The following is an 11,462-nucleotide window of genomic DNA, read 5'->3' as shown; positions in this document are numbered from 1 at the left end:
AATGAGTGAACAGTTTCTTGGATGGAAAATGGCAACTGAAAAAAACATGAATTCAAGTTGAGAGCATTCGCGGATGACCTCCTGTTAATTTTGGAGAATCCAACACAGTCAATGAACATACTTCGGGAGACTTTGGACGATTTTGGGAAAATATCAGGCTTTAAAGTGAATCAAGAAAAAACAAAGATAATATTTAAAAATTTACCGGAAATACAGCAACAGGAATTTATATCATATACTGGTTGGGAGAAAGCCAACAAAGTTAAATACCTGGGAATCTGGATTACTGCAAAGAATAAAGATCTGATAATTAACAATTACCTCAAGTTATGGGGTAAGATTAAAACTGATATGATTATATGGTCAAATAAAAAATTGTCATTAATGGGACGTATTTCAACGATTCAAATGAATGTTCTACCAAGGATGCTCTTTTTATTCCAAAATTTGCCAATAATATCACATACTAAATACTTTGATACCTGGAGGAAAGACATTTCAAATTTCATCTGGCAAGGGAAAAAACCAAGGACTGCTTATAAATATTTAGTGGATCTAAAAACTAGAGGAGGTTTAGCACTACCTAACCTTCAACTTTACGCTGAAGCGGTAGCTTTAGTATGGATAAAAGACTGGATGGACTTGTCAAATACACGTTTGCTAGACTTGGAAGGTTATAATAACTTAAGCGGATGGCATGGCTACTTGTGGTATGATAAAATTAAATTACAAGCAACATTCCGTAATCATATAATCAGGTCCTCTTTATTCCGTATTTGGATGAGATATAAACATATTTTGGAACCAGAAACACCAATGTGGATATCGCCTCAAGAAATGTTAACATTGCGCCCACTTAGACCAGACAAATTTATCACCTATCAAGATTTAATTAAATGGGATGGAAAGAAATGCTCACTAAAAGACTTTCAACTTCTTAAGGACGATTTACAATGGCTTCAATACTATCAAATTAAATCAGTTTTTGTACAAGATGTCAAAAAAGGATTTTCTAAAGAAAAATCTTCTTTTCAAAGGATTCTATTAGATAATAATACAAAACTGATTTCTAAAATGTATAATCTCCTTTTAACATTATATTGTGAGCAGGACACGATCAAACCAACTATGATCGATTGGGCTCAAAATGTGGGACATGATATTGCCTTAAATAAATGGGAACGACTATGGTCTAAAGATCTAAAAGGAATAAAAGCACAGTCAGTGCGAGAAAACATTTATAAAATGATGTATAGATGGTATTTAACACCTAAGAAGATTGCAAAGATTTACAAAACAATGTCCCCTATCTGTTGGAAATGTAACAAAGAAATTGGTTCCTTTTATCATATGTGGTGGACCTGTGATAAAGCTAAAGACTTTTGGGACATGATCTACAATGAATTGAGACTAATATTACAAAAAAATATACCCAAAACACCAGAAATGATGTTACTGAGTATGATTCCAGACGACTTATTAACACAAAGAACCTTCTTGATTTATGCCACAACAGCTGCGAGACTGCTTTATGCAGCGAAATGGAAAGGGATCGAAACTCCCGAGAAAAAAGACTGGATTGTTAAAATGTTTGAAGTGGCAGAAATGGCAAAACTCACAGCTATTTTAAATGAAGAAAGTGAGGCTCGGTTTTTGGGGGAATGGGAGGCGTGGATGCATTATTGTGAATATGAGTTAAAATTGGGAAAAATGGAAGAATATTTTCTAATCTGATCCAGAGGATTTCTTTGTCTTTTTTATAATGAATAAGTATAATTATATTTACTAACAGATTATGGTTTTCTTTTTGTTAAATGATATTGATAGAGCATCAAGATTAGATTAACTACGACGGGATGAATTTTTTATTAAGAGGCAGATGGAGGTGAGGGGGAAGTCACAGATTTTCCATTTTCTTTTTTTATTACTATATGTTATGGAATTATAACAACTTTAAGTTAGAATTGAAATTTTATATTGTTATAGATGTTGTTTATTGCAATGGAAAATTTATAGTATAAAACCTAATAAAATTTATACAAAAAAAAAAAGAAAATGGCAACTGAAGCTTCCCCACAACAGTAGGAAACAAGGCTTGGCTAATGAAAGGCAAATTCAGGGCTTGGCTAATGAAAGGCAAATTCAGGAAAACTAGAGCCACAAGGGTGACCAAGAAATAACTGACTAAGCCAAGAAGCAGTGTGAGGCAACAAGGAGCGTGCAAAGGGTCACAGTAGCATTTTGCTAGTCCAGACAACAGTTGCTGTTAAAGCCCCCAAATGTACTCCAAAAGTTATGGTACAATACAACATGTTAGAATAGTCTATTTAAGTTATTAAAAGGAGGGTCCTCTTAAGTTATTAGACAGTATAATGAGTGAGGAATCCCACATCTTGGTTTAAAGCAGGATGACAGAAACTGTTTAGTTTCTTAATGATTTCTAATACAGATGTGGTGGAAATGGTGATGGGGCGGAGGACTCCTTGAAGAGTTACTGCACTAGGCAGCAGAAGTGGAAGGTGACACTGTCAGAGAATCGTTTGTAGACAACAGCAGTGCCACTTCAGCTAACCCTGGTTAGTACTGCGCAGAAGAAGGCAATGGTAAACCACTTCTGATTATCTCATACCTCAAAAATCCTATGATGAGACAATCCGAAACAAAAAACATATATTGCTAGAAGACAGGACCCCCAGGTCTGATAGCACACAATCAGCTACAGGGAAAGAACATTATGCAACTGGATTAAAGTAGAAAAAACATTTGACCCTGGTCAGTATTTGGAAGGGAGACTACCAAGGAAGACCAGGGTCGCGATGTGGAGGCAGGAATGGGCAAACCACCTCTGAATGTCTCTTGCCTTGGAAACCCCATGGGGTCGCCATAAATCACCTATGAGTTGATGGAGAGGCAGGAGATCAAATCAAGCCTGAACTCTTTCTGAAAGCTAAAATGACCAAACTGAAGCTATCATACTTCGGTCACATTATGAGAAGACAAGGCTCACTGAAAAAGACAGTATTCGCTTCTTTGTTGGCCAAAAAGTGGGATACAGGTTTTGGTGGTGATGGAAAGTGCCGCCAAGTCACAGCTGACTTATGGCGACCCCATAGGGTTTTCAAGAAAAGAGGCATTCAGTGATGGTTTGCCATTGTCTGCCTCCATTATTATTGTTGTTGTTGTTTCAATTTACTACCCTGCTCTCCCTGGCCAAGACCGGACTCAGAGCTCCATGTGGGTTGAGAGAGGTTTTTATGATCAGGTAAATAAATATAAAAAAAATTGATAGTCATGACATAACCTACGATTGATAACAGTAGCAGTGCTTAAATATATATATATATATATATATATATATATATATATATATATATATATATATATATATATATATATATATATATATATATATACATACATATGTGTGTGTGTGTGTATTCTTAATATGTTTCAGCAAAAGTGGAGATTTTACTATTTTTCCAATTATTTATTACGTGGGACCTGCCACATTCCTGATCCTAAGTATCCTGTTTAAAAATCACAGGTTATAAAGATGTGGCTGAAATTACAGGGGCTCTTATGGAACAAGGAATATTTTTCATAATTGTTTGAGTGCATCATATTTGTCATTCCCCCCCGCAATCTCTGTGTTTATTAGCGATCTCCAATGCTGCATATATACTCAGTCTGAAAAGCTAAAAGAGATGAAGGGATTAAAGAGACAGATATATCACAGACTAGCCTCTTTGCTAAGCACATTCATAGGAAGGGGGGCAGTTCTTGCTTCATGTGCTACAGCCAGCAACAGTCCACCCGGAAAACCACCCCTCTGTGAGGATTGAGCCCATTTTAAGGTATGCAGTTTTGTGTGATTAATCCCAAATGTTCGTGTTGACCTTTTCCTGAGAAAGTGCTCGAATCAATGTTAGGAGGGTTTTGAGTAAGGTGTCATTCATATTAATGTTTGTGAACCTGACCATCCTGGGAAAAGTGCCAGTTGGTATATTCAGTTAAATGGTCCTGAGTCAGAAATACAAGCAAAGAGTAGGTGTGTATGTCCTAAAGAATGTAATGCTTGACATTTTTTTCATCATACTCTGCAAGTGTGTGTCACACGTATTATGGAAGTCATTTAATGGTGCAAGCATAAACTTATGTAATGCACCTCCCTTTCCGCATAGATGTCCCTGAATCACATTGGTTGTAACAGGTCACATTATTAAGCTGATGTGTAAGAAGAGTGAGTAGTTTTTTTTTGGGGGGGGGGGTTAAGTATTGTTTAAATATTTCCCAGAGGAATACAGATTTGTAGTATCTTAATAGGGTAAAGTGATTTATAAAGAAGTTGATGAGGTTGCCAATTTTTTTTCTAGTTAGGCTACTTTTCCTTCAAAAACTGTGCCAAACCAGTTCTTGAAACAGTGCTTTTTCAAAGATTCATAGCTGCTTTTAAACTGGATGGGACAGGTATTTTCAGTCCTCCTGGATTAATCAATCTTTCATAAACCAACCTTCTGACCTTCTGTTGTTGCTGTTAGTTCCTCTCCTGGCCTCCATGATCATCACCGATACGCTAATAGTCCCCTCGCAATAGTTCCCTTCGGTCCTAGCACCAGGGCCATCTCTGGTAGGAGCTGGGCTCCTTCAAGCTGGTTGACTCCTCAGTTGGTTCCATCAAGGTTGCGACCTGACAGGTGACTTCCCCAGCATCGGGGCTTCCAGGCACAATCTGTCTGTGGTCCCCTGAGATAAGTGCAGGGGCAGAAGTGTCACCCCGGACAGTGTATTTGATTCCTTTTGTCCTGACCATCTAGACAAAACCAAACCATAAGCCATGTAGATTTTAGTAGATTTGGTCCTAAAGCAAGGTATTATGTAAATTGTGGGTTGCATCTAGAAATTAATTTTTGAACCTCCCTGGAGGGTAGGAGAACCCATTGTGGTCTATCTGGTTCGTGACAGTGAGGCAATTTGCCCTATGAAACACAGGTTACTATAGGAAGAAACCCATTGTGGTCTTTTGTATATGGCAGTGAGGCTTTTTGCCCTATATTTATAAGAAGAATAACTGAAGAAGCTTTGTTCATGCGAAACGACCACCAAACTAGAGGTGTCATCTTGTTGCTGTTGAAGAACTTTCTGCTATTTTTGTATTATGTTATTAGTTAGGTGATTTAACCTAGCATTTGAGATACAGGAATTATTCATTTTTTAGGATGCTGTACCTTTTCTTCATTTACCTTGGACTGTTACCAATCCACACAGTTTTCACTGGTGGTATTTTTGTGTTTGTACATAGGTACTACTTTTGTATCCATGTTCATGTTGCATTGTGTTGAAAAATTGCAGAAATCAACATCAGTAAATTGACTTTCCATTGTGAGCCCTCGTGATGTTATTATTGTTAAAGTACCTAGAAGTTGGCAAACCTAGTCACTGTGGCCCTCAGAAATACCATCCTTTGAAATACTTCTGTTCCCTGCTGCACACTAGCTGCCTCTCCCCAAGCCCCCTGCTCCCAGAGGCCCCTCTGCACTGTTCCCCCTTACTACATATCATTTCCTATAGATAAATATCCCAAACAGGTAGCAGATTTGAGAACATTTGTCATCCGGCTGGAAGGAGGAAAACAGCAACCGTATGAATAAGGTGGTGCCTCATTAATACAATTACCCATGCAGTGAGCACCAGCTATTTATATCTGTTCTGTGCAGCTTGCGGGTGGCGGGGGGGGGGGAGTTGTGCTTTTGATTGTGAAGTTAAGGCTATTGTTGATATGCAAACCCATTCCCTTTTGGCAGGCACACAGGGTGTGAAAACCTCAGCCATATCAGCCAGGCTTAGGGTTGCCAACTCCAGGTTGGGAAATTCCTGGAGATTGGGGGGGGGGGGCTGGAAAGGGCAGGATTTGGGCAGGGGAGGGACCAAAGCGAGGTAAAATGGCATACAGTCCACCTTCCAAAGAAGCCATTTTATCCAAGGGAACTCATCTTTACCATTCAGAGATCAGTTGTAATTCCAGAAGATTTCCAGGCCCCACCAGGGTGTTGGCAACCATAGCCAGGCTGTGCATTTGGCAAGAGCCCCCCCCCCAAATCCAAGGTTCCTTTCCCTACTAGGGTATATGTTTCAGCGGTGGGGGGATGCCCTGAGGAGCAGCATTTGGGAAGGCAATGAGGACACACACATTAGGAAAGCCAAAGGGGGGGGGACACTCAACGGAACACTCACAGTAAGGCAGACCTTTCCCCAGCACCCCCGAATACCTCACTGAGGAGAAGCACTCCATTGAGTGATTGGGGGGGTGTCCCAATCTCATGAACAAGCTGATCAGCAGGACCAGAAGGCACACGATGTGCACTGCAGGCTGTTCCTCTGATTGGGCACACAAGGAAAAGAGAGCAAGGTGGAGCCAGTGCAAGGGAGTGTCTATGGAGGGGCAGGGCCTCAGGGAGGGGCAGGTTAGACCTCACCTAGAGTACTGTGTTCAGTTTTGGGCACCGCAATTTAAGAAAGACGTAGACAAGCTGGAACGTGTCCAGAGGAGGGCAACAAAGATGGTGAGGGGTCTGGAGACCAAGTCCTATGAGGAAAGGTTGAACGAGCTGGGTATGTTTAGCCTGAACAGGAGAAGACTGAGAGGTGATATGATATGATAACCATCTTCAAGTACTTGAAGGGCTGACTTATAGAGGATGGTGCCGAGTTGTTTTCTGTTGCCCCAGAAGGTCAGATCAGAACCAATGGGTTGAAATTAAATCAAAAGAGTTTCCATCTAGACATTAGGAAGTATTTTCTAACAGAGCAGTTCCTCAGTGGAACAGGCTTCCTCGGGAGGTGATGAGCTCTCCTTCCTTGGAGGTTTTTAAGAAGAGGCTAGATGGTCATCTGTCAGCAATGCTGGTTCTATGACCTTAGGAAGTTCATGAGAGGGAGGGCATCTTGGCATGTGGGGGAGGTAGTTGTGAATTTCTTTCATTGTGCAGGGGGTTGGACTAGATGACCCTGGTTATCCCTTCCAACTCTATGATTCTAGGTGGTGTGTGGGGTTCAGCAGCATTTCCAGGGGTGGCATTTCTGGGGGATGCTGATATTTCTCTTTTAAGGCTTTTCCACGCTAGGTGTTTGCTCCAGCTTGGCTTCTTAACTGCATCAGTTTTTCCACTCCCTTGCACATAGAGTTGCCACCTCCAGGTTGGGAGTTTGTAGGTGGGGTTTGGGGAGGGGAGGGGACTTCAATGCCATAGAGTCCAGTAGCCAAAGCAGCCATTTTTTCCAGGTGAACTGATCTCTATCGGCTGGAGGTCAGTTGTAATAGCAGGAGCTCTCCAGCCACCACCTGGAGGCTGGCAACCCCCTTACATATAGTATCGTTTGTGGTCACTCCCCTCCCATTTGGGGAAGGTGTGGGGTTTTTGTTGTTGTTTTAGTTCAGAGCAGTAACCGGCAAAGAATACCATGTGTAAGGGAAGGGAAAAATGATGTCTTTATGAATCCAAGTTGGAACAGAAACCTGGTGCAGAAAAGGCCTGGCCATTCAAGGGTTGCCGACCTCCGGGTGGGGCTGGGAAATCTCCCAGAACTACAACTGATCACCAGATATCAGCTCCCTCGAAAATGGCTGCATTTGAAGGCAAACTGTATGCCATTATACTCCGTTGAGGTCCCTCCCTTCCCCCAAACCCCACCTTCCCCAGGGTCCACCCCCCCAAATTTCAGGAATTTCCCAACCTAGTGTTGGCAATCCTAACATTTTATGTTCTTAATCCTGTGCCTTTAGCCACGGAATGACAGATTTAAATTCAATACATGTAAGGAAATGACGCAGTGACAGGAAAATCCCCCCCATCAGCCTGGCTCTCTGCCAAGTGTTAGAAGCACAAGATCCTTGCCAAACAAACCTGGGCCACAGAGAACTCAGGGTTGCCATGGTAGTTGATTGGGATGACAACCATTTCTATTTTCCAGCAGGACTTTTGTTCCTTTACCAGCTGCATTATGACAAGCAGAGATGTGGCAAGTGAATAGGGGTGCCAACCTCCAGGTGGGGCCTGGATATCTCCTGCTATTACACATGATCTCCAGGCTACAGGGATCCATTCCCCTGGAGAAAATGGCTGCTTTGGAGGGTGGGCCCCATGGCATTGTACCCAGCTGGGGTCCCTCCCTTCCCCAAACCCTTACCTCCCCAGGTTCCACCCCCAAAATTGCCAGGTATTCCCCAACCCAGAGCTGGCAACCCTACAAGTGAAGCATTTCCTAACACTTATCTGCACACACTTTATTGGCTTGGCCTCTAAAAGACATAGGAGTTGTTCCAGGAAAACACAGACAGCAGCTTCTTTGAAGAGAGGAGGTAGGGGAAATTCTGGACCAATGAGAAAAGCAGAACTTCTCAGCTTGCTCACTAATTCTGTCTGAATCGGGCTTGCTCGTTGTGTAACTCACTAAGCCAAATGCAGCAATGTGGTGTAGTGGTCAGAGCTGTGAACTAGGACCTTGGAGACCCAGGTTCAAACTCTCCACAATCAACGTGAAGCTTGCTGGGTGACCTTGGGCCAGTCACCTCATCAACTTATCTCACAAGGTTGGTGTGAGTATGAAATGAGGAAGGAGAATCATGCATGTCACTGAGGGCTTCTTGGAGGAAGAGCGGAATATAAATGTACTATATAGATAGATCCAAAATATATTTATATAGATAGATCTATATGGATCGGTTCGTGGCAATTTGGTATTGGAGACACTTGACAAAACTCTTTTGCCAGTGGTCTGAGACTAAAAAACTGTCAAGCAGTTGGCATGGTTGGTGGGGTACTACTACCTCGGTGTATAACCCTGGTCTAATAATAAGTATGACAGTTGGAGGCTATTTAAGGCATGTGTTTGAGAAAGTGAGAAAGCTTTTTCCAGGTTGCCTTGAGATGGATTGCAGTCTGAAGCTATGTGATAAGTTCAAGAATTTAAGGGGTTCATTCTCTCCAGTATATGGTAGAATATATTTAAGACTTTGCTTTGCTTTGATACTTGCATCTAGAAGTTTTATCATTGTAGTTTTCATAAGAAGTTGACATCTGCACATGTTTTCTATCCAACTCTTTGGCTTATCAGTTCAATATTTTAGCCCTATTAGTTAAATCATAAAAATATTTAAAAGCCCGAAAGTGCAGAGTCCAAAAACACCCTCTGAAATAATAACCGCTTTTAACATTGTGTTTTATTATATAGTAGAAGATGGCAAATTCTAGATGGTGCACTATTGATAAGAAATCTACATTACATGATTCATGTCATGCATAAGGCTGTTTCTGCTTAAGTCTCTGGTTACTAAGTAATAAAATTATGGTAAACAACATGGATCAATTGTTCTTTCAGCACAAGATGGCCAGTAAAATTGTGAGCCCTGGAAAATTAATGGCAGGGTTGTCTTTGGGATTAGTGAGATGGGGTTTTTGTTGGCAGAGTAATTAACAACAAAAATGGTGCACAATCTGATTAAAGTGTAGATAAAGTTTATTAAGGAACTACTTTTTTGCTATCAAGTCACAGCTGACTCATAGCAATCCCATAGGGTTTTCAAGGCAAGAGATGTTCGGAGGTGGTTTGCCATTGCCTCCCACCGCATCACCCTGGCCTTCCTAGGAGGTCTCCCATCCAAATACTTACTAGAGTCAGGGCTGAGAGTGTGTGACTGTTCCAAGGTCACCCAGCAAGCTTCCATGGCTTGAGTGGGGATTTGAACTTGGGTTTCCCAGGTCCTAGTCCAACACCTTAACCACTACACCATGCTGGCTCTATCATTCTTAATAGTAATGAGTAGAGAGACAAAGATAGTCTCCTTACTACATAACTAGCTGAAGAAGAAGAGTGGGTTTTTATATGCCGACTTATTCTACCATTTAAGGAAGAATCAAACCAGCTTACAATCACCTTCCCTCCCCCTCCCCACAACAGACACCCTGTGAGGTAGGTGGGGCTGAGAGAGCCCTAAGAGCTGTGACTAGCCCAAGATTTCCCAGCTGGCTTCACGAGTAGGAGAGGGGAAACAAATCCAGCGTCCGCTGCTCATGCGGAGGAGCGGAGAATCAACCCGGTTCTCCAGATCAGAGTAAACCACTCCAAACCACTGCTCTTAACCACTACACCATGCTGGCTCTGAGACAGAGAAGAGAGCATGAGAGAGATTACTCCAGATTTCAGCTCTCTTCTCCATGAGCTCAAATTAAGGTGCTGGTTCTTACTTTTTAAAGCCCTTCACAAGCAGAACTTCTCACAAGCACCTATCTGAAGGACAACCCCTTTCTTTATGAACCTCAGAGCTCATTGTGTTACTGTCATTTGCTTGAAAAACAGCCACTCCAGCCCCATCCCTTTGAAAACATTCCCCATAGGAAACAACAGGCCTGGAAAAAATGCAAAAAAAGAGCATTTTACAATATAGCTTGGCCTTTTTTTATTGAAAATGCTTGAAAGTTTAAACTGTGGCTCTCAATTCACGAACTGGATACCGACTATTTATACAAAACAGCATGCAAAGATTTTAAATACATGGAGTGTTAACTGATGGGTTTCAAATTGAAAATGGAACACGCCAAGGATGTCCATTATCACTACTTTTATTAATTCTTGCACTTGAAGTGCAGGCTACTAAGATCAGACAAGACCCGAGAATTGTAAAGTATATCTTACGTAAAATCTTCTTTTCTTTCTTTTATTGGAAAAAATATTAAAATATATTTTAAAAAGGAATTCCACCACCACCCCCACCCAAAAAAAACACAGATCCCAACCTTCTGAATTTTTTTTCAAGTGCACATCTTTATTGACTGGCCCAAGGTCACCTGGCAAACTTTCATGGCAGATTGGGGATTTGAACCTGGGTCTTCCAGATCCTGGTCTGATATTCTAACCACTACACCACACTGGCTCTCAGCTTTCTCTTCTCCCCTCCCCCAGCAGCTTCTCCCTGGGAAGTCTGGCTCAGTTTCAAAAGCTGTGTGGTAGCAAGTTGTTCAGGTGAGTTTTGTGGTTTCCACTGTCAGACCTGGCCAAGTTGCACAAGGTGTGTAGAGGCTGCCATTGAGTCCAGGCAAGTCATGTGGCATTGATTTGTCCGGCAGCCACTGTTGCACCTAGGTGAATTGCACGAATTATAAAGTAGCAGTTTGCCTGATTGTTACTGCTGAGCCTGCCTTGATGAGAACTCCATCCAGGGCAAGAGGGATCAGGGGTTGTCTGGGAGATCAAAATAGCCCTGAAAAGGGCCCTTCCCCTTGCCTTTTACTGATAGGAACCAAAGTTTGAAGGGTGGCAAAATTGTTGTGGTTTCATAGCAACTCTCATAATGGATACTGAGATCTCAGAGTGTATCCATTTCTTAACAGGACTTGCACTCCTTGTATTATGGGGAGAGGTTAATCCTCCCCCCCAATTTTATTTTATTTGTATTTCATATTTTTAAG

Source organism: Euleptes europaea, chromosome 3 (genome assembly GCF_029931775.1).
Source record: "Euleptes europaea isolate rEulEur1 chromosome 3, rEulEur1.hap1, whole genome shotgun sequence".
In the NCBI taxonomy this organism is placed as follows: Eukaryota; Metazoa; Chordata; class Lepidosauria; order Squamata; family Sphaerodactylidae; genus Euleptes; species Euleptes europaea.
This window is presented reverse-complemented; position numbering follows the sequence as displayed.